The 23,442-nt window shown below is 30.3% G+C and overlaps 1 protein-coding gene across 1 annotated transcript in view; it reads right to left on the bottom strand.

Moving 5' to 3' along the window:
- LOC119676742 (hemicentin-1) overlaps positions 1-23,442 on the bottom strand; it is a 437,106-nt gene that overhangs the window by 208,219 nt on the left and 205,445 nt on the right. The window lies entirely within an intron of this gene.

Below are 23,442 nucleotides of genomic sequence, written 5' to 3'. Positions count from 1 at the left end.
ATTCTCGCGATCACCAAAAATATAATAATAAACATTATTCATTGTAAAATCTTATGCTTAACTATTCTTAAGTATATAACCACTACATGCTTCACTAATATTAATCCATAAGGAGCTTAAGCACACAGTCAGTAGTTTCTCAGAATGGCACATGTCTGATATTTATTTTCTAGAAAAACCCGTAAATCTGTTTGCATACTAACATTTATATTTGAAGCATAAAGTTTTTACGCAGTCAATTTCGACGTAATATTAGTTGCAATAAAGTGTGTACCAAATATGTTAACAAGTTGCAGATTTATTGTGTATGGAGCCTAGGCGGAAAGATTGGAGATTACTTTACATGATAAACAAAAAAATTTATTGAACATAGAAAATATCATTTAAATTTTCAAATTAAATGCTATAGTTACTTAAGGTGTTGACTACCATATATTTATAAAAATAATTATAAACATCAGAATAGAAAGTTTACTTGACATTTTCGATATTTGGAAAAACCACGCGACTATCACAACTTCAGTCCCAATATCACACTATCACTTTTGTGGATGCCATAGTCTTTGAACAGTTACTTGTGGATTTTTACTCTTTTAGATATGACAATTTTATTTATCATAAATCAATCGAGAGAAAAATGAATCTAACCACTGACGAAAATTGCCAAAAATCATCACGATTTTTATATTGTTTCTGTAGATACAACCAATAACTAATTATTTTATAAAAGTGTGACATTATTTTTGTGAAAAAAAATTATATTGCAGTAACCTATTTGCTTTCTTATTCCAAACTACTACAATACATAAACGCTTCCTTGAAATTGATTGAAAAATTCATCTTTAGTATATAGCTCTAATTTGAAATGTTAGTTAGTTGTGGTGGAGAAATAACGAGTCCTCCTCAATTAGCTAAAAAGCCGTTTTGAATCCACAAAAACCTCGTTATAGTGGGTAGCAGAAGAAGAACCAGCCAGAGGCATTTACAAGGGCAAGAATCGGGCTAATGCTGGAGATATCGCCGAGTGAATTGAAGAAGGGAAACCATAGAAACTTAAACCTAGTTCTGAGCAGACCTGAACAAAGTCATATCAAGCGTTTTGTTGTCATTTCTTCGAGAGCTGCTAGACACACACTGCATGAGGCCGAGTTTAGCTCCATGCCGTCCTATGGATCAGTGATGTGAAATGCAAATTATTAGGTAAAATTCTTGAAAGAAAAACTATATTTTTTTTATCTTAAACATTTTATAGCTTACATTCAATTTAATCTTTTAATTATAAAACATCTTATTTAAACCAAAGGTTCCTTTATATACTTTTAATATTAAATTTAATCAATTAAAAAGTGCCTAAACTTATTCCACAAAACTCTTTAATTTTAAGTATCTTAAATTTCAATTAACTTCTGATAATCGTTATTCTATTAAAGTTATATGAGCCCCAATTTTGATGAGGGAGCTGACAGTTTCGGATTCATAATATCTAATGCATTGAAAATCAGCCACAACAATGTGTGGTTCATACTTTACCGGTTATTCAATTTAAATTGAGCGCTTAACTAAACACTTCGGCGACAGTTTGAGTATCAACATCAAAACCAAAAACTACAACAAACGCAACAATAACAGCAACAGCAACAAAGCAGCAGCAACAATGGAAGGACACTGCCAGTGGTTCAGTGGCTACAGAAACAATTCTGATAATGATTATAGAAACCACTGTACAGTAATTTTCAATTATCAACTGTTGACATTTGGTTAAGCAACTGTGCATGCCACACAAATATGGCTGGTGCCAACATAGCCGACGATGATGCCAATATTAAAATAAAATACAACAAAAAAAACGTAGAGTGACTTCCGGTATGACAAAGTGCGAGGAGTGCATTAATGTCGCATGTAATGTCGACACAAAGTTCAAACAATTAAACGTTTGAAATATGGCAACGACGTGTGCGGCAGGTGAAAAGGTGATACGGTATAAAGGATGAACCGTACATAATCGAATAATTAACGCTTTATTGAATACAAATACGCGCACACACCGACACACACATACCAATGCAAAATGCATACACAAGTACGCAGCTGCATGGTCGCTTATTTGCGTTGAGCGGCGACATTTGCATAAACAGAAAAGTAATTATCCTGAGTGAAGAAATGAAAATTAAATTTCAGATAAAAATGATTTCATGTCATCTCAATTTAATTTATTGCGAAATATGATTTCTGGTACATGGCTTATGCCAAAGTTCTAGAAAATAGGATAATGTGGCATTAATCCATCTTCTTAGGTACCGCGATTCGATCAATTTCAATGCTTTGAGCAAAATTTTCAACTACCCTATATGTCGATATAGCTAAACTCTAGAGATATAAGGCATTAAGTTTCAAAATAATAAATGGTAGAGCACTAAGCTATATCGGTATGTAGATATAGTTTCTAATCATGTTCAAATTTATGAAAATCTCTTGTCAACTTACAGCACCGGAGAAATTAGACTCCAGCAATGGGAACATCTTATAGTATAACACGTTATTGAAGCACTGCAGTCGTAATTGTATTTTCCAACAAAAATTTTAGACTGTTATCCGTTCCATTTTCAAAAGTAAAAGTAAATAAAACCCATTGCAAATGAGACCTAGATCAAATAATTTTACCAATATATTGTTTAGACCTTGTCATTAACTGTGAAATACAAAATCAAACAGGTATCCTATATGGGAGAAATTACAGTACTGGAGTCTTTCGAGCATAACATATAGATGGCTAAAAGCGTCAGAAGTTCGATATGGCGCTACGAAAGAGGGTGTATTCTCCTTCTGGGTTCAAAGTTTCTAAGCTCTGTTACGTTAATAGAAAGTACTATAGAGCCTACTTTATAAAGTTTTATTACCACTTCCCAGAAGTCTATCCCGTGTGTGCATTAGGATAGGGCATTCTAACAGTACATGTGCGGTTGACTCTTCATTCTCATCTCAGAATCCACAGTTTGAATCAGTATATATGCTCAGTCTCGTAAAGTGGTATTTTAATGTACTGTTTAAATGTTTGTGATAATTCTAAGTTTTTCTTTTGTTAAGTACATACAATCATAGTATCTCCTATTGTTATAGGTACCAATAAGTTATTGGGATTGTGGTAATCCTAATGGGTTATCCCAATATTCCTTTTTTTGCTGGTTCTGCTTTACTTTTATGAGAGAGAGGAGAGTACTGTGTTCTAGTCCACAGAAATGTTATGTCAGAGACATCAGCGATGTGGCTGCTTCTTTCCTGACTAATTTATCTGCGTATTCATTTCCGCGTTCGAATCAATGGGTATGGATAACTCTTTATATTATAAAATAATAGGTCTTATGAAAGGTGAACAATTATTACAATTATTTATAATATAATAAATTTCAGTTACATGCGAGTACCATTTCTATTAAATAGGCAAATAGGCAAATATTTTGTCTGTGAAAAACGTTTATTACTAATTCATTTGCAACAGTTGCAGTAAATTTAAAAAATTATACTTTTTTTCGAGAAAATTAAACTTTATTTGTTGATTTAAACTCAATTGCGCTATGTTGCCAATCAACAGCAACAGACTGTCCTTGCAACAGTTTGAGGACCTCAATGCATTCGATTTATTTTTCAAATTTTTTAGGCTCCTTTTTTTTTATTTATGCTCCTTAATTACTTTCATTGATTTCGTACGGTCGCTCGAATTCAATTCCGAATTCATTTTGCAACATTTATTTCCACAATTTTAAACAGAATTTTTTCAGTGTAATATAAATTACTTTTCTTTATTTATATTGTTGTATTGCCATTTCTCATAATCACAGTGTATGAGTGTATGTATGTATGTGCTTACATTTTAATTGCTTGTCAATATCTGCAATTAAACGTTTAATAAATGAATTTGTCAATCATTTTTGGTCGCAACTAAATTGCCGCACTTTTGACAAATTATTGTGATTAAATTTATTTATTTTTTTTATTATCAAACAATTGTTAACCGCTAAATATTGTAAATGTTTCATAAAAAAATCGTTAATCGACAGTCAGTGCTTTTTTTTATTCAGAACCTTAACTTTATTATAAAATTAAATTCTCGAATTGTGGCTGTGAAATAAGCACACGATGTATTGAAAATTTTATTCGAAAAAATGAAAATCTCAATACTAAGAATAGGAAGCTGTTATATAACCAAATAATTCGACCGTTGCCTCCATATGGGTATGTAGCGTTTAGCAAAGCCTCAAACACTACTATTCGCCAGCTAGAAATTGCACAAAGTCAGGCTCTGAGAAGAGTTTTCAAGGTACCATGATACATTAGAATAAATGACATCCTCAGGGAGCTCAAGATTAATCCCATCAAAAAATACATAAAGGATAGAGCCCTGAAATTATTTACGTAAACTGACGGGTTTACCAACATCGCGTTATCGAATCTCAGAATGGTTTCAGGCTCCTCGGGGAGTTATGCAGATCTAAGGCCAATTATTGTTTAGTCTGATGAAGTTATAAATAATAATCCAGTCAAGGCGTATAGTGGGTTTATGAAGAAACCTTTCTGTTAATAGAGAGTAAAAGTGCTCAAGTGCACTAACTCAACTAGTCTCAACATAATAATATATGCTCACATAAAATGTTATTTTATGAGAAATAGTTTAAACTAAGTAAAATTTTTACACCTTTTTTTAAGTAAATAAAATTTTTAATAAGAAATTGATGTACTAACTACTCAGTTTAATTTTTGTTTAACTATAAATAGAGCTTTAAGGATGAGCAATTATCTTCTTAGAGGTTTAAGGTTCTAAGCACTAAATGATTTTACCTAAATACTATAAAGTGGATGTCTTATAAAGTGTACAATTACTGAAGGTAAAATGTTTGATTAATAAAGACCCCAAGACAGAAAGGTGATGCTTGTTGAGTTTTAAATAGCACAGAGCTTGAAAGAATTTAGAAACTTGAGCCAGTTATAAACTGACAAATTATACTAAAAAGCTTTGAAATATATTAAATTCCATTGTATTAAGAAGTCTAGAGTGTTTGCAGCATATAATGACTAGTAAACCTATAGCCTTTCAACTGGTTTCAATAACCATTATTGAAGTGTGTCGGCAATTGTCGTGGGCTCACTTCTTGTTATTTGATTTAGATTCGATCCAACTATCAATACCTAGTATCACGATATATTTAGATTTTTCATATACTTTGAAACAAAGAAATCATAATCTAATAATTTATAATATGTCATAAAATGTATTTAAATACGAATTTTTATGAAACTAGGTTTCAGGATGCAGAGATTTAGCAGTAATATTGAAAGAGTTTTCAATACCAATACTAAGAGATGATTATAATGCCACAGCTTTTAATCACATAATTGTACATAATGTATTTGGTAATAATGCTAGTAAAAGGATTGATAATTTATTCATAATGAATTCATAATATTAATATGTTTTAAATAAAGTAGTCATTAAATAATATTACTTTTCTGATATTAATAATATCATATTATTAATAATATATGATGTATGTGATTCAAATTCGTTAAAATTATATCGTTATATTGATTAAATGTATTTTAGAGGACCTTAACTAAATTTTAAGTTCTATATAATTAAACTCTTGATTTAATGAATAAAATAAGGTGCAATAAAATAAAATCAATACATTAAATAAAAACTAAATACGCTTAAAAAGAAGTGAACAACTTAAATGCTCATCTGAAACTCATTTTGGTCTCATTTTCTGCTCAATAATTCACCGATTACGATTTTTACAGCCTCAAATTTAAAGCCACAACAACGTACCAACCAACCGAAGAACCAATGAGCCAACTACTAACTAACCACGTTGAATAATTTGTACCTACTCTGGTCGCATAACGCAGTTTGACCCAGTATAATAAACAGCACCCTCCTCTCTAGTACTGTAGGTACGCTGTAGGTACAGCGGAAATGGTATGCGCCAATAAATGGAATTTATTGACAAGTACTGATTGTGGCAGAATTTCGAGCAAAATTCATAGAGGATAGCGCATAAAGTTGGACTATACATAAAACCAGCGAAAGACAAATGAGATGGAATGGAGTCCTATGCCATAGACACGAACTAAGCACGGTGCGTACTATGAATACAGAAGAGATTCGAACAAAATTGTCTGAAAATTTTTAGTTGCCTGACCCATTAAGTGGTGGGGTGCGCGCAACGAATTGCGGTCCATTATGTTTACATTAGGCGCGAAATTTTCGCAAATTTGTGGTGATTTAAGGTAAATTTTTGTAAAGATGAAAATTACCAAGCAGCTGACACATCCAGTAAACTGCTTTAACAACTTTATTCAAGCTTCTCTTTTGCCTCAACAAATTTAAAACGAAGAATTGAATTCTCATTTATTTCATGCAGAAAACTTAGTACTACTTTAATGCGATTTTAAATTCATTGTTCAGGCCAAAGTGCAACCTAAATTGCCATTTGCTATTGTTGCCTTATTTCTGCTACTTCCGGTAGCCATATTGTGTGCTTTTTCAAACTCACTGAGTACACTGAGTATTTGCTTGTTAGTTCTATCACAGTTGCCTGTCATACGCTACATCCCTGTTGTCGTTGTCAACTGATGAAATCAATACTTCTTATATCCTCCCACGCTATTTCCTATTTCCTCCTTTTTTGTTTGTGAGCGTCTACTGGTGCTTGTTTTAAAATTGTACGCAAAATATTGCTAGCCCGTGTATCTCGGTTTTTCTACTATTCCTGATCCTTTTTTTTCGTTTGATTATTTGCTGTATACATTTTAAGTTGCACTTAAAATATTTGTGATTTCACGTTTTTGCGATTTTGTGAGATTTTCATCACTCCCCCACTCAGCATTCCAATCCGAAACTTCAGCATACAAAACTACAGTCATAAAAAAATTAGTTGTTATTGTGATTGCTGTTCTGTGTTCGTGCCATACACTGAGTGCTATATCGATTCGGTTGGTGCTGACATTGTTGTCCTTTTTGGCCTTTTAAATTTTAAGCAGTTAAGCATCCTCACAATATCCTCTGTGCTAGCTGGCGCTATCAATTCACATCATGGCAATATAGCAAAACGGCAATACAAAAAACATTTCAACTCAACTCAGTAACCCAAATGCACATAAATTTCTGCTTACTTTTATTTTGGTGGCAATAGGCGGTGATGGGGACGTGGACGGGGACGGTGACAGCGACGCTGTAGTGTAGTTAAACTCATAGCCCAACATACAGTCATACACTCCCAATGCTCTAGCATTTGTCTGCTGCCTCCGTGAGTGTTTATACGTTTATGCGTCGTCAAGGGAATATCAGACCGTTGAAAACTAAAAGACCCGAAATATCCGAAATTATAAATCCAACATTGATTGAAAAGGTTTTACATGCGGAATTACTATGATTCTGCAGGATAATTCCTTTGTTGCACGCGTATAATGAAATGGAAAAGCTGTTTTCATTTATAAAATATCAACGTTAAATGTGGCACGTCGGTACCGCTTTATTGTATTCATTAAGTGATTTTTGCTGCTGAATTTATTATTTCTGATATGCTCAGATATTTAAGATGAAGTTTCGGAAGCAACAACTTCAGGTTAGATATATTTGTTTAGTCAGTTGATGTTACACAATTATCCTTGAGATACTTCATATCTAGGAATATTTTGAGCTGAGAGGAATTTTTATCTTACGATAAAATATTATTTTTCTGTTGAATAAAGTAGAAACCCAATGAAAACAATTTTAATAGCTGCTATTTTATTGTAAAATTCAATATCAATAAAAAAATTTCGAAAATGTTATATTTGGTTCAGTTTTGGTGAAAGAAATATGATGGAAATATAAGATCGTAATATATGCTTGCTAAATCCAAATTTAAGTTGTTAGAGTCCATAATATGTTGAGATATACAGCATACTTTTTAAATAATTGAATTTTAAAAAGAAATATTTATGTACCATATCAAATGTTGACTTTCAATTCGGCTAATGCCTCCGGTTAATCTGAGTACTTTAAAATTATTACTTCAAGATACTTGTGATCGCATAATTGTGGAGATAAATTTACAGGACCATTACTCGAAACTATGCGCTTATCAAACGTTTTGTGATTGTATCTTGTTGACACAAAAGCTATACCACTTTACCGGCATATGATTGAGAAACGAAAAATTTATTAATCTTGGACCCATAACGCTTTCTATTGATCATAATACTACGAACAAAAAATTCTTGGAACAAAATTTGAACTAAAAATTTTACCAGACATGCTAAGTAAATCTTTTTATGTTTAATGTGAGAAAATGCACAAGGAGCCATAGCTCTCCATATTGCCCATAATAATTTAGCAAGCAGCATCTCGATCAACCATGTTAAATTAATCTATTAACGCTGATGGTTAAAAAATGAATTGTAATTGCTTAGTCATCTTAGCTTAGATATATTTAACCGATTATATTGATTATAATTGCTTTTTAAAAAATGTGTTTTAAATTTTTATGGTCCAAAAACCAAAAGACGCACTTTTTTACTAATTATCATCTCAACTGAACTCTACTTACTAAAGAATCTATGTATCTTTTTTTTCAATCAAAACTAAGAGACTGACTTTGTGCTCAGGTCCAAATGCGTCTTCGGACGCATCTAGTAACCTAACCTAAGAGACTGTTTGGTTAATACTTAGGATTTATATTAACAATCAGACCTATTTATGAGCCGTCCAATAAAAAACTCGCCTATTTTGTTCTCTTTCTTCTGCGAAGGAATAACAGGGTAATAACTTTAGCACCAACGAAGACTTGTCTGTTAAAATATATCCCCACAAGATGGGTTTGATTCCAAGAAAACTTTGAGCATATAAAAGATGTTTACTGCCTTAAGATGGGTTAGATCAAAAACTACAATTACTGTGAATGCAGCACACACACACCAAAAGAAAAAATGCATGTCCAGCTCTGTCATAGTATTTCAATGAAATATTTTGACATCATGCAGTGTCATCTCAAGGAAGATAATAAAAATATGACTAAGTTCTTGTAACTACGTATTTACAAGATATAACTAAGGTTCTGTTACAATCTAACTTCAATCTATTTCTTCACTTACAAACAACACATGGTTTTATTATAGATTCGGTACTATCGACATTGAATAAACATTCTCCCAATCTACATACCTTCACTAAGAAGGTGACTATGTGCTTTGGTTATGGTTTCAAAACCATTGACATTGTACTTATATGTATACTCAAATAATTATTTGAGATGTTATATCTTAAAGTCCAGGTACTCAGTCGACTAACTAAGGAAGTATTGCAAAATGTAAGAATGTCGAGAGTGTGATAAAATATGCGGATAACATACATCGCGTTCTTATTCATATTAATTTCTTTTCCTGAATTCTATTTTATTCAATGCCTGTTACTATAATTTTTTAATTAAATTCCATTCTTCTCAATGCAAGCTTTTCAATATGTTACCCAGAATTCGATTAAAATTCAGTTCAATCCGAAAGAGACCGAAGATTGCGAGGTTAGTATATTTAAAGGAAAGTGCCATTACAGATTACAACGCTATGCCACGATAAGTCTACGGGTATTGGCAATGGAATGAAATTTTTACAAATTAAAAATGTCTTAAATATTGTATTATAAAGGGTCGTTCGAAAAAATGAAAATTGAAGTACAAATAGAAATTGTAAGAATCTCTTCAAAACGTTTGCGACAACTTTTTCCTACTTTCGTCTCAAACATGAAGTTTGTATTTGTAAACTTCATGTTTGAAATGTTTTCTCAGAAAACTTTTGGCATTTCAAGAGCGTTTTTCTGCTTTTGAGGTTTTGTAAAATTTAATTGCAAAATGGCGCCAAAGTTTTACTTTTGTGTACTTTCCCGTTTTTGCTTTTTACTCCGATTTACTTCTATGGCTTAATTGTACGTGCGGAAGTATTTACAAAACTTAGTTGTTACAGAAATTATCGGAAAAGGACGGAAATTACAAATAAAGCTACGAAAGTAAATAAAGAAAAAATAAGTTTCGCTAATTCATTATTAGCTCAATTAGATACAAATATTTTATCACGTGGCCAATACACTGATTAATAATTGTTTAGTTAGGACTTGATATATAAACTTCAGATAAATCAAATCAAAGTGGGTTATGGATTTAATATATAAATAAAACCTTAGATAAAATAATGTGTAAGAGGACTTAAAATCATATTAAAGACTTTCGGAAATGATCAGTAAAAGCACAGAGAACATGCATATGCAATATATAAAAAAATTCATAGGTAAGTCCATGTATTAGTAGCTTTTTAATGATTAATTTACAAATTTTAACGAGTACTAATTCTCATTACAAGTCGTAACAGGATATGGACTTACCATATAAACAAAGCCATAAATTGATTAATTTGTAAGTGGCCTAAGTATCATATTAAAGATTTTCAGTGTTTCTTAGTATAAGTCAAAGTATGATATGGACTTACTATGTACACAAACCAATAGATTAATTAATTTGTAAGTGACCTAAATATCATATTAAAGGTCTTCAGTGATTTTAGTATAAGTCAAAATAGTATATGGATTTACTATATACAGAAACTTTAAATATATTAGTTTCTAGGTGGCATAAAAATCATAATAAAGATTTTCTTCGATTTTCAGTATAAGTTCAAGAAGTACATAAACAAAACATTTAAACTAATGTGCAAGTGACTTAAAAATCACATTAAGGACCTTAAAATAAAAACCTTAGTTTAATTAATGTGTAAGTGCCCTAAAAATTATATATAAAATTATCAGTAATTTCTTTAGCATGCTCTATTTAAATAAAAACTAATTTAACATATGTACTGTATCTTATCAACCGCTTATAATATTTCAATTATATATTTTAATATTATTTTTTTTTTTTGGTAAATAAATTCAAGTATTAACTGACAAAATAAAAGTATATATTCTACCATATAAGTACATATACTGCTTGACATAAATTTTATTATCAATGTTTTCAAATATTTTCTGATATAAATTGATTTGTTATTTAAATTTTCATCTGCAATTGTTATGATTGGTACGAAATATTTAAAGATGTCATAAGGACATTATTAAAATTGTGATTTACATACTTACCGTTGAAATTGGAACCACACAATTGCTGGCATATGAGGACGACATCATGCCTTACAAGCAGATAAAAGGATGTAGTGCAGAGAGAAAATAAAAAAGAAAGGCACTTACAATTTCAATACAAAAGAGTTTGGCAATGTGTTCATATGGCATGGCACATAACATAATAAATGCTTTTTCAGCAGATTCAGAATTTGGTATGTTATTCTTAGAGAGTTTCCCGTTGCCTTGAACTACCCAACAAACAAAAGAATACATCACACCAACAACAGCAACTCCAAACAAATCCTGTTGCACAGAGCATAGAAAGCAAAAGAAATGTTCACAAAAAAAAACCGATAACACGGAACACAACCTTTTCCTTGTACTTATTTTGCTTACAAATTGATTTTCGAATGACAATTTCTGTGGCTGCGAACGAATGTAAGTGGCTTAGGCGTGCATGCGTTCTTCCGCAAAGCAATGGAGTTTTCTTTTTACAGTACTTTAACAATTTCTTACAATAAAAATATTTAACTCAAATCCACTCTACAATACCACAAACATGTGCCCAATCGATTTTAACAATTTTAATGCTGACACTCCAAGCGGCACATTCATATTTTTAAAGCTTGTTGCGTTTAATCAAACGCTCCTCATACATCCTTTTTCGCGAACAGATACACGCATTCGCTTTTTCCCCATCTCACCATCTCACCATTTCAGTATTTCGTTTTTTGTATTTTGATTTTCCGTTCACTACCTTTCCAGCATATTTCCTGTACATTTTCCGGTATTACAAGGAACTGCGCTATATCAGCTCCGAAGCAACAGCGACAAGGATGCATAAATAATACCCACTCAATTATGCTTATGTATGGATTTCAATGTTGCGTGAATATAATCCTTTTTTCTTAACATGTTATTTATATGTACGAGTACAAGATACACTACATACCAACACATACACACACATATAGAGATACAAATACATATATACAGTTTCCATTTTTATAAGCTTTCTTTTGTTCAAGATATTTTAACGGAAACGCTCGTGTGTAAGTAATATTTTTTATTTATGCTCGTGCACCTTGGCTGATATGTACTTACACCTTCCATGTCTTCCATACTTCCGTCAGGAGCTTAAATATTTTTAAGTTCAATAAATTTATTGTGGAAAATATTTGTAATTGAATTAAAATTTTAAAATAAAGTGAAATTGTTCATTCATGCATATTTTGCGTTCCTAATTTAAAATATTTTTAAATTCCTTTTAAGTCGAGATGAAAGGCGGAAGTGAGTATATAGGTGGAACTGGCAGGCAGGGACCAGATATAGATCCGATGAATTCATAGCGATACGATATTAGAATAGAAGACAGTATATATTACTTAAGATGTGTAATAGATCAATGATATAGAGCAAAAAGTTACTTTTTTTAAGAAAGTTCAATGGAAAATGTACCATATAGTTACACCTAAGTTATTTTAACAACCAATATCTTATATATCCCCCATTTATAAGTGCTGGTAATATTAAACTTATGTGCTTAAGTTGCAAACGGGCAGTGTTGGTTAAAATACCAAAAACTATTTTGCAGCTGTTTAGAGCGAATAATAGCATAGATTTGCTATATATTTATATATAAAATCTATATCTGGTACACAATCTTGGCGATTTTGCAGGTCTTAAGTACTTTACATATCTTTTACCCTTTCTTATACTCTTATATATTGCGTAAAACCGTAGGTATCTCACTTATTAGGTCCTCTGCAAAATTGCACACAGTTTCAGAATCGTAGTAAACCACTTCACTCTATGTTCATATGGCTAGGAGTCCTACAAATACATAGCTCATGGCTATTGGCTGAACTGTCTATTGCTGACTTATACTGCTGAACATTTTTAGATGAGGTTCAGTATAAAGAGATTGCTTTTGCAAACAGTCTGATGTCTATGAAGAAACATCCAACCGCTATTCAGAAATGAAAATCTCAAAACTAAGAACAGGAAGCTGATATGTAACCAAATAATTCGTCCGTCACTTCTATATGGTTGTGTAGCGTTTAGCAAAGCTTCAAATATTACTATTCGCCAGCTAGAAATTGCACAAAGTCAGGCTCTGAGAAAACTTTTCAAGATGCCATGGTACATTAGGACGAATGACATCCTCAGGAACGTCAAGATTGATGCCATCAAAAAATACATGAAGGATATATACTATATGAGTCATTTAGTGTATGTAGTATTGTTGGTATTATTTAGTAATATTTAATATATTATTTAGTATATGTTCTTTTCAAAGAATCTAAATTTATAATTACACGAAATAAGTCAAATACTATAAAAACGTTGAATAGTTCAAGTTATTCAAATATTTGTAAATGTGATATATAGTTTGCTAGTCAATATTAAATTTAATTATAATTCTCATATAGTTTGTAATCACGGAAACCTATAAAGTTTGAACTGATTAGTTTACTGATATTAAATTTAATTAAAAAATGTAATTACTGTAAATTATGGATTTGGTCAACATATATTCTGAGTAGCTTCTTTTTTTTCTTTTAAGCCATTTGGTAGCTACCTCTAGAATTTCTGTAAAGATAGAAATTTATGTTGTATTTTTATTGCAGAAAATATATATAGCTATGAAGTCAAGTAAATGGTACAGGGACTTGATGGAAACCCATTTAAAAAGTGGAATCTTATAATAAAGCATTTCAATAAAAAATCTATGACCTCAAAACCTACCACTGTTTTGTTGCTCTATATTTTCCAAAGCGCAAAGCGAATGAGTAAATATAATTTCAATTAACTTATATATTAAAAAATGTATCCTAAATATATTTTATTGACTTATTGCGTGTTGAATAGTATCTGAAAGAAATTCATTTAATATTTGAATTTAATGCATATTTTTATTTGATTAATGACGCATATCTTGCATATAAAGTCTCGCGTGTGAGTATTTAATTAAATCGTGTGTATATCATTTAGTCAATATTTCTGTATAATTCAGTAAAAAAAATAGAATTAAGACCAATTAAATGCATACTAATAATTCAAGGAGCTTATTTACTCGTATATTTTCTTAGTAAACAGAATAAAATGTTCGTGGGACCTAAACTACAGAGCATATCATTACAACCGGTAAAATATACTTTATATTTGTTAGGCCTATGGCCCTCTGTATTTTGTATACGTGATCTAAAATCAAGTAAGAAATTACAAATTTTAAGTAACGTCTTCAGAATTTTGCAAGCAGCAGCTATACAGAGTTTCCATATATATATATTTTTCTACCGTATTTCCATACTCGAAGGTGTAAACTATAGCAACAGCGATCATTTGTCTGTGGGTATGGATTATATAGGTATGATTGTGCAATTAATTGGTGCTATGATCATAAATCTGGAGACCTCTTATAAAGCCAATTATAACTATGAAGCAATTTTCAAGAAATTGGAACTGTTGTCCCATAAACTTTACGTCGAACTAAATATAAGAATCAATACTGCACGAATACAATTATTTTGCGTCATGATATGTGGACTCTATGTGATATGTTGTTTTTTGGTTGTGGCTTTAACGATATATTTTGAGCTTACAAGTTTGCGTTCAAGACGCATGACTCTTGGTCTCTATTCAGAAATGGTTTTGAAATTGAAAATGGCAGAATATACGCTATTTGTCTCACTTGTTTGGATTATGTACCTGGAATTATGGGGGGCAGCAAAAAAGTGCATTGCTCGCCTAAACGAAACTCGCTTTGATATTTGGCGTTCGAGACGTCTCCATTTGATGCGGATTTATGTACTACAAGACTGTCATGCCTTAATCTGGGCAGTAGTCTATCACATCGAAGACTACTTTACATTTACACTACCGATGTTATTATTAAAAGTATACACTGACTTAGTGCTCCTCACATACTGGATTTATATTAGTATAGGAAGGAAAGCTACAGGCGAAATAACATTGTGTATGTTTTAATCATATTTTATTATTATTTAATGACTATTATAATATTAAATAATTAATAATTTTTTACTTCTTTTTGCGTATAGTTTGTTTGACTGTAATGATAATACAGTTTACACTATTGATTAGTATTTGCTATGTATGCACTAAATGTGAAATTGCAGTAAGTTATTTATGATATGAAAAAAATTCAATAATAATTAAATTCTAATATTTTTTTAGTATAGAAGTTTTTATTCTTTATTTTATAATATCAGAACAGATCGACGTAATATTCACTTAACGATTTCTTTGCAAAAAATTATATCACAATTATTACACGAAAAAATCTATTTCAATGCTACAGGCTGTGTCAACATAAATGCGAATACTATAAGCCAAGTAATGGAATTTTTGATATAGAAATTTATTTGATTATAAAATAATTTTAATTATTAACAGTTTTTACTTTCAATAGTTATATTTATTGTTATTATCCTACAATTTCGTATGTCAGTTTAGCTGTGAACTGTTTTTTTCAATATGAAATTGAGACAATTGGAGCTTTATAAACAGATCTCATATATCATCAGAGTGACAACTAGTATCTTATGGAAATAAAAGAATACTTTAAGAAGTTGACAAAAAAAAACTGCTGAAAACTATATATATACTCTCTGTTGAACTTACCTTAATAAAAGGTATATAACTTAAATATGTGTTTCTTAAAGTGAATTAAATGTAATAGAATAAAAAATATAAATTTATTTAATTATAAATTAATTTTTTATTTGAAGAAAACAAGAGATATAAACTTTTAAATTATTACAACCTCGTCCATTTCTAATATACAGCCAAGAGATATGAGATATAATTAGCTAGCTGTCTCTCACGATAAATACTGGGGAAAATTTATGTACCCCTGAACACGTAGATGAGTTATCGTAATACTAAATTAAAGCAGTTATTCAAAAATGCAGCTTTCATCCTTATTGTAGCACATACTCTATCCACACTTAAACAGATCAATAAAGAAAACCAAGATGCTTCTAAGGCAAGAGAGCCCAAAATCGAAAGCCAGTTGCAGTAAGAACTGCTTCAAGAATCATAATATCATTCTGCATATATTTAAGAAACACTAAATAAAAAATCTATGCCAAACTGGATCAAAATACATAAGAATAAGGACGATGCCTCCAGTGGGAAGTATCAGGATTATATATAAGGGTAACTCTACATGTCTGCAATGACCTCGATTAATATCTTTGGGCTTTGATGTTGTTAAAAAACTCCAGCTTTTCAAGAATACGAAAACAATTTTGATTGAAGACTAAAAAGTTAGGAAGAAATTCTTTCAAACTTAACTTAAGATTAGGTTATCATAGTGTTCTTACTAACTTTAAACTATTTAGAGCAATTAGAGAAGCATAAAATACTCTTCGAGTGGAGGTGTTGCAATTGAGTAAGTTCCCATATATGAAAGCGAACCCGGACCTGCAATTGAGTACGACACTCATGAAAATTAGTTCCTAACATGTTTAATTCACATAGAGGTTGCAGATAATGATATTAACAGATATTAAGCACTTTACTTATCCTTTCATATTGAAATATAATCAATACTCAAAATATAAATATTGAACATATAGAAGAATAATAAGAATACAAGAATAATAAAAACTCTTAAAGATATAGTGTGACAGTAAAGCCAGTCAAATGATATTAAAAGGCATTGATTATTAATAAAAATTTTCTGTTCCATTCTACGCTCTGTTTAATAAAAAACATTTTTTAATATTTTGAAATCATTAACACCATTCAAAAGATGTGAGTATCTTCTCAAAATGAATGAGACAATGGAAAGTATTTAGTGTGTTTAATCAACATTACGCATATAGATGGTAACATTACCAGATATTAAATACTTAACTTTCTCACAATATACTCCTTAAAACAAAATGATTACCCAAATTGTATAGTAAAATGCAAAAATAATAAAGAGCCTTGAGCATATAGTCTGGCCATCAAAGAAGTCAGACATTTTGGAGTAATTACCGCCATTTGAAAGAATAAAAAGTTTATCCAAGGAAATATCATTGCTAGGTCAAATAATATCTGGTAAATAACAGTATTTTTTGTTTACCATAAAATTGCCTCAATTCTTGGTATAGAAAGTAAATAATATTAATTGGTGGAAATTATTAGAAATCTCACTCTTTAACCTAGATTGTTTCAATTGATATGTTGCTTATCGCAACACTTATAGTTCAATCCATAAATGGTTTTTTGCCAAGATTTAAAATTAACTTATAATATAAATAAAAAAAAATATAAAAATATAAAAAAAAATATGAAAAAATTAGTTAACTTACAAATTACATTTTTTAGTAACCTTTTATTATATAGGTATATATATTATTTTTTTATAAATAAATGATTACATCGTAATAAATATTAATTTTTACTTATTAATTCCTACATTCAGTAAACTATATTCACAAGATAAATGAATAATTAATTTAAAAAAAATTAAAGGAAAATAAGTACTTCACTCATAACCTCTTATTGATACTATGTTTCTGATCTAAACAGACATGCGGAACTGAATCACTATTACAACATGCATAACGGATGTCAAAATGAACTGTAAAAGGTAAATAAAATATTCATTAAAAATTTTAATTAATAATAAAATAAACTTACCCTACCCAAAGTCTTGTTATTAACTCGCAAAAATCCCCCAGCATTGAAGACAATCCTTTCATGCATCAACTGTGAACGCATTTTTTGCAGACAAGAGTATAAAGCTGTATTTAAGTGGGGACTTACACTGACGCTATTAAGGATGAATAAATATTTTTTGTGCTTTAAGAATAAAAATGGAAATAATTATTGATTAAGTTGAATGCAGTGAATGCTTCTGTTTACCACTTTTTCACATTTTGCAGATAAGTCGCAAATAATATATAATACACCAAATTGCAATATTAATGAAAAAAATCCATCTTAAATTCAATTCGTAGATATTATTAGTTTAGCATTAAAGAGAAAATAGTATCTGAAACTTACAATTAATAACATAGAAGCTTTTTGTATAACGTATGCTTAGAAACATCCAGTAAGACTTGGTGGAGGAATCGAATATGAGTTGAAGTAATAAACTAGGCAAACTGAAAGCAAAATAATTGTTGATATGGCAAACAATTTCCCAAAGCAAACTGTGTATATCCTGCAGAGTATATAAACGAACCATATATGTGGCTGGAATTGGACGCGTATTGCGTTGTTTGTACTCCAATACACTGATATACATTTGGCTAACATTAAAGACTTCTTGGTAAATACATAGCACCACTGCGACAAACAAAGAAAACTCCAATGTTTTCATTTTTAATATAAACTCTGTGTAATAGCCAAGCAACATACGTGGATGTCTGGCTCCGGACCAAATCATCAGGCCTAAAACAGTTCCACGCAACAACCAGTATAGCACATAGAAGCCATATAATCGTCCACAGTATATTTTAATCCGTTTGGAATTAATTTCATAACTAAGTTGCACTGAGAGTTTGTTGTATATTAAATCGAGTTTTGAAAAAATCTTTTGATAATAAGCTTCAATCTTCCAAGTGCTCTCAATTTGTATAACAATGTGCACACTTATCAGCATTGTCATGCCAATTATGTCCAATACGAAGGACATCAAGTCATTTAACTCGTAGCCAACACCTTTAATAGGTTCTAATCGTATCCAGTACAAGTAAATAACAATATAGGACAATACCAGTAAATGTAAGCATTTCCAAAAGGAAGAGAAGATGAAATTGATATTTTTTAATTTTATTTGGCAAATTTTACACGGTGCCATGCCCACCAGATACATTAAATGTTTCATGTAATATAGCGATGAATTATAAATTACGCCCATTTTATTTTAATCAATTACTTATTTCCGTTTTTAACTTAAATTTCTTATTAAAATAATTTATTTATTTTATCTATTGTTAGTTTTATAATATTTTACGAATGAAAGAATACAACCACTCGACTCTCTAGCAATAATTTTAGAGTTGCCAGACACGTAATATGATGCTTAGTGTCCTTTAGACAATTAAAGTTTGAATATGTAAAAGTGCTTTATAAGATATCATAGTAAGACTCTAATATCATAATTTTAATAATAGTAATAGTAATATTATATAATAATAATAACAATAATAATAGTAGATACGCATCCGTTGGAGAGGTTATGGAACTGAAGCCTTTCCCGAAATGAATCGAAGTACAATTTTTACACATATATGTATTTATTGTATTATTAATGTATGTCCGCTTGTAAGATTGTTATAAGTTTTAAAAATAAATTTTTTTTTAATCACTGATAATATCTGAAAGTCGCATTCCTATCGCTATACAAATTTTTACTTATTTTATTACCAATACACCAAATATGGTGAAAACAACTTTTTTTCCACAAGTAGAAAGTACCAACAAACCACCCATGAGACTTTAACCTATATTATTCTTTGGAATGAATAATGAAGATTTTAGATGGTAAATCCTAAAGATCAGAGTGCGAAAAACTCAATTACAGTTAACAATGGCAAATGTAGAAGTTAAGAGACTTAACATTTTGAATTCTGAATTCATCCGAAACAAACTTCAAGGAAAGTTATGAAGAAGAAATTTAGATGGCTGAAAGAAAGATCACTCCAAGTAACATTAATATATACAAATTTGTAGACCTTTGAAGAAAAACAAGGTTATTTTTTTATAATTTTTGTATTTATATTATTGATATTTATAACACTGTTAAATTATATTAGTATAAAATAAATTGTTGTTCAGAATGGGATATCGGACAATCTCTGATCACTAATTTATGAGCATTGTTAGCAATATGCCAATAGTCCACTGAGACTCTTAAAATTTCATTTATATTAATAAACCTCAGTACTTCAAATTTCGGGTTTCAGATTTCGGGCCGACGTTCCTTTAGCTTCGTCACTCTACTGCAGACAGCACCCAATGTTGGGTTTTGCTATATTGTATTAATTGTAGCAATATGATCTTTGACATCGTGACGGCTTTGGTGCATGTGGCGAACCACTGAACTTACTGCATAATATTTAATAAAAGTAAAACCAACACAGACCATTTTTGGTGGGCTTTCGCAAAGGAAGAATTTTCGTATAGTTATGGTGGAACTGTTGCCAGCTATGTGTCGACAAGTCGTCGATTCCCTCAAAAGGATTCTGACTGAAAAAAAATATTTGAATGATATTGTAACTCATTCCTGCTAATAAGATTCATATTGAACATACTGAAATAAAAGTCTGATAGAAATCTTAATCGTAAATGTATTTTATTTATTTGCTCTTCCGAAACCATAAACAGGATAACTCTATATAAAAAAGTCTAAGAGAGAGCGAATGGTTGAACAACAATGAATTTATTTTTGTTAAGTAAAACAAACGGATTAATATTAAACAATATTCACAGTTATTATTCATTTTCATTATATTATATATATAAAAAAATCGTTTTAATGTTTTTGTAAAAACTCTATAAAGACATACGAAACTGCAGGAGTATGACTATGTGCATAATGATTACCATAAGAAACTGAAATCAAGAAAAGCACGTACTGATTAATGTATTATTAACTAATTCATATTTAAAAAAATTATTTTACCTTTGCAAATGCGTTGTCGTTGATATCGACAAATCCCACGTCCTTAAAAATTAATGTCTCATGCATCAGTTGGGAACGCAGTTTAAGCAAGCATGAATTTAAATATGGATTTAAATGTTGCTTATTAGATGCATTGTTAAATAAAGTACGGAATTTTTTATGCTGAAAAGTCAAGAATAATATTTGTGTTATAACAAATCTTAGTTTCAAAATAATTCAAACTTTATTCTAACCATTATTTCACACTTTGTACACAAGTAGCACATGAGCTTCACAGAAGAAAATTGGAGAATCATTGAAACCGAACCATCTGTAAGATATTAGAGATCAAGCATAAAAAATAGACTTTCTTAGAGTTATTATTACTTACATGTACATATAACAGCCATGTCCCTCTTATAATATCTTGTAGCTAGAAAGATGAAATAAGATTTAGCAGCGAAATCTGAAAAGATTTGCAAAATCAGACCAGTTACGCTAATAGCAAAATAATCCTTTATATCGTTTACGACCTCCCATAGTAAGGTATGTATATCCTGCAAAATATTCACACGAGACGAGTACAAACGACAGATTGGCCAAGTGTTACAGGGAACGTATTCCAAACTTATAGTGAGTAGTTTTCCAATCGTATATAACTCCTGATACATGCATAATACAATTCCAGAAAATAAAGTAAATTCAAGCATTTTCATTTTTAAAGCCATCTCCGTGTAATAACCAAGTAAGAAACGTGGATTTCGAGCTTCAAAGATAACCGTTGATAATTGAGTTGGTGTACGTATTAACCAATAAATTATATAAAAAACATACAAACGTCTTGAGTTTACTTTGAGGCGTTTTAAATCTATTTCGTGGTGTAATTGTTCTGTACATTTTTCTATTATACATTCCAGTTTTGAAAATATTTTTTGGTAATAATAATCTCTTCTCCAAGTGTTGTCAACTTGTATAACTACATGCACTAGAGCGGATATGACCATGGAAATCACATCTAATGAATGGGACATCAAGTCGGTAAGTTCATAGCCAAGTCCACTTACATAAGATAAACGTATGTGAAGAAAGAAAAAGAAAATGAATATTACGATGAACATATGTATGGACTTCCATGCGACACAAGACATTAATGAAGAGTTTTTTCTATTTATTGTCTGATAGAGATTCGGTGCCATGCCTATGAAAAGCATCCAGAGTTGCAAATAATGCAGAGAGTTTTTATAAATTATACACATTATTTAAAAATTATTACATTTAAAAAATTAATTCTTTTTTGTTAAAAAAATATAAAAATTCTTATTGATTTTTTATTTGCTTTTTTATGATATGACAGTCTATTCCACTTAAAGGTTGTATCGCAATGAACTGACAAAGTGGAATAAATTTAAACACAACATGCAACAATGTTTCTTATTGTAGTTTATGGAGATACACAATTATCCTGTTGTAATCCTTTCTGTTCAAGGAGTTTTTTTTAAATAGTCAACTTCTCATAATATTTAATTATATTTAGATTAATATGAACGTTAAAAAGTACACTGAATATTAGTATATAAAGTTTTTATATTAAATATCTTTAATCTTTAATTCATTTGATGAATAACCCTGTAATCGTGTAAATTTTATATTTCATTAGCTTTCAATATCATAAATGTCAATATTGTTTTATGTTATTTTTCTAACGTTGACAACAATTAGAAAAATTCCATTTATTTACTTTCGGTTTAAAGTTTTTATACACCCAATGTGAGGCTTTCATAGATGGTCGCACATAAAACAGGACGACCACGACACAAACACATCACCAACCAACAAAAAGTTTGTCTGTGTTAATGCATCCTTCTGCCACACACTCGCATGTACTGCTTCCCATTGTCAGTGACATTCTTTTGGACTCCTTTAGTCGAGTTAGGAGCAAACAAATAGACACGCATTATCCTTTTAAGTTCTTATTTCATTAACTTTTTTGTCTATTTTTAACTTTTAGTTGCTGTCAACAAGTTAGCAATTTTCTTAAGTGAAGTGTGTGTTATGGTTGGCAAGGACATGTTGGTTTTGTAAGCAAGGCTTAAAATGTTTTTCCTCTCTATCCTATTTATATATAACCGATTTAAAGTGCGCAGTTCCAATTTTTTTTAGATAATAATACATCTATGTTCACATGAAGTTAAATGTTTAGAACTAATTGTACATTGTTATCCTGTGTTAAATTTAATTGAGAAAAGTGTATTTAAACAAATTGGAAGGTGAAAAATATAATATCAATTATGTTTTACTGTGATTTTTATAGATAATTTTATAACAATCAATGTATCTCTTTAAAAAATTTCCAATAAAATTTGCCCATACATTGATTTTATTTCCTTAAATAACATCAAAACTTTTTAAAATATTCATTTCCTTTCGAGAAATCGTAAAAATTAAATTTTAAAATATTTAAATAAAAGTTTAATAAAAGTTTTAAGGACAAACAAAAATTTAAGAAATACTAAGTCTATTCGCCAACTAGAAATTACACAAAGCCAGACTCTGAGAAGACTTTTCAAAGTAACATGGTACATTAGGACGAATGCCAGGGGGACCTCCTCAGGGACCTCAAAATTTATCCCATCAAAAAATACATAAAGGATAGAGCCCTGAAATTATTTGC

This window comes from Teleopsis dalmanni, chromosome 2 (genome assembly GCF_002237135.1).
Source record: "Teleopsis dalmanni isolate 2A chromosome 2, ASM223713v2, whole genome shotgun sequence".
In the NCBI taxonomy this organism is placed as follows: domain Eukaryota; kingdom Metazoa; phylum Arthropoda; class Insecta; order Diptera; family Diopsidae; genus Teleopsis; species Teleopsis dalmanni.
Note: the sequence above shows the minus strand (reverse complement) of the source record. Positions and strands in the feature narration are given on the sequence as shown.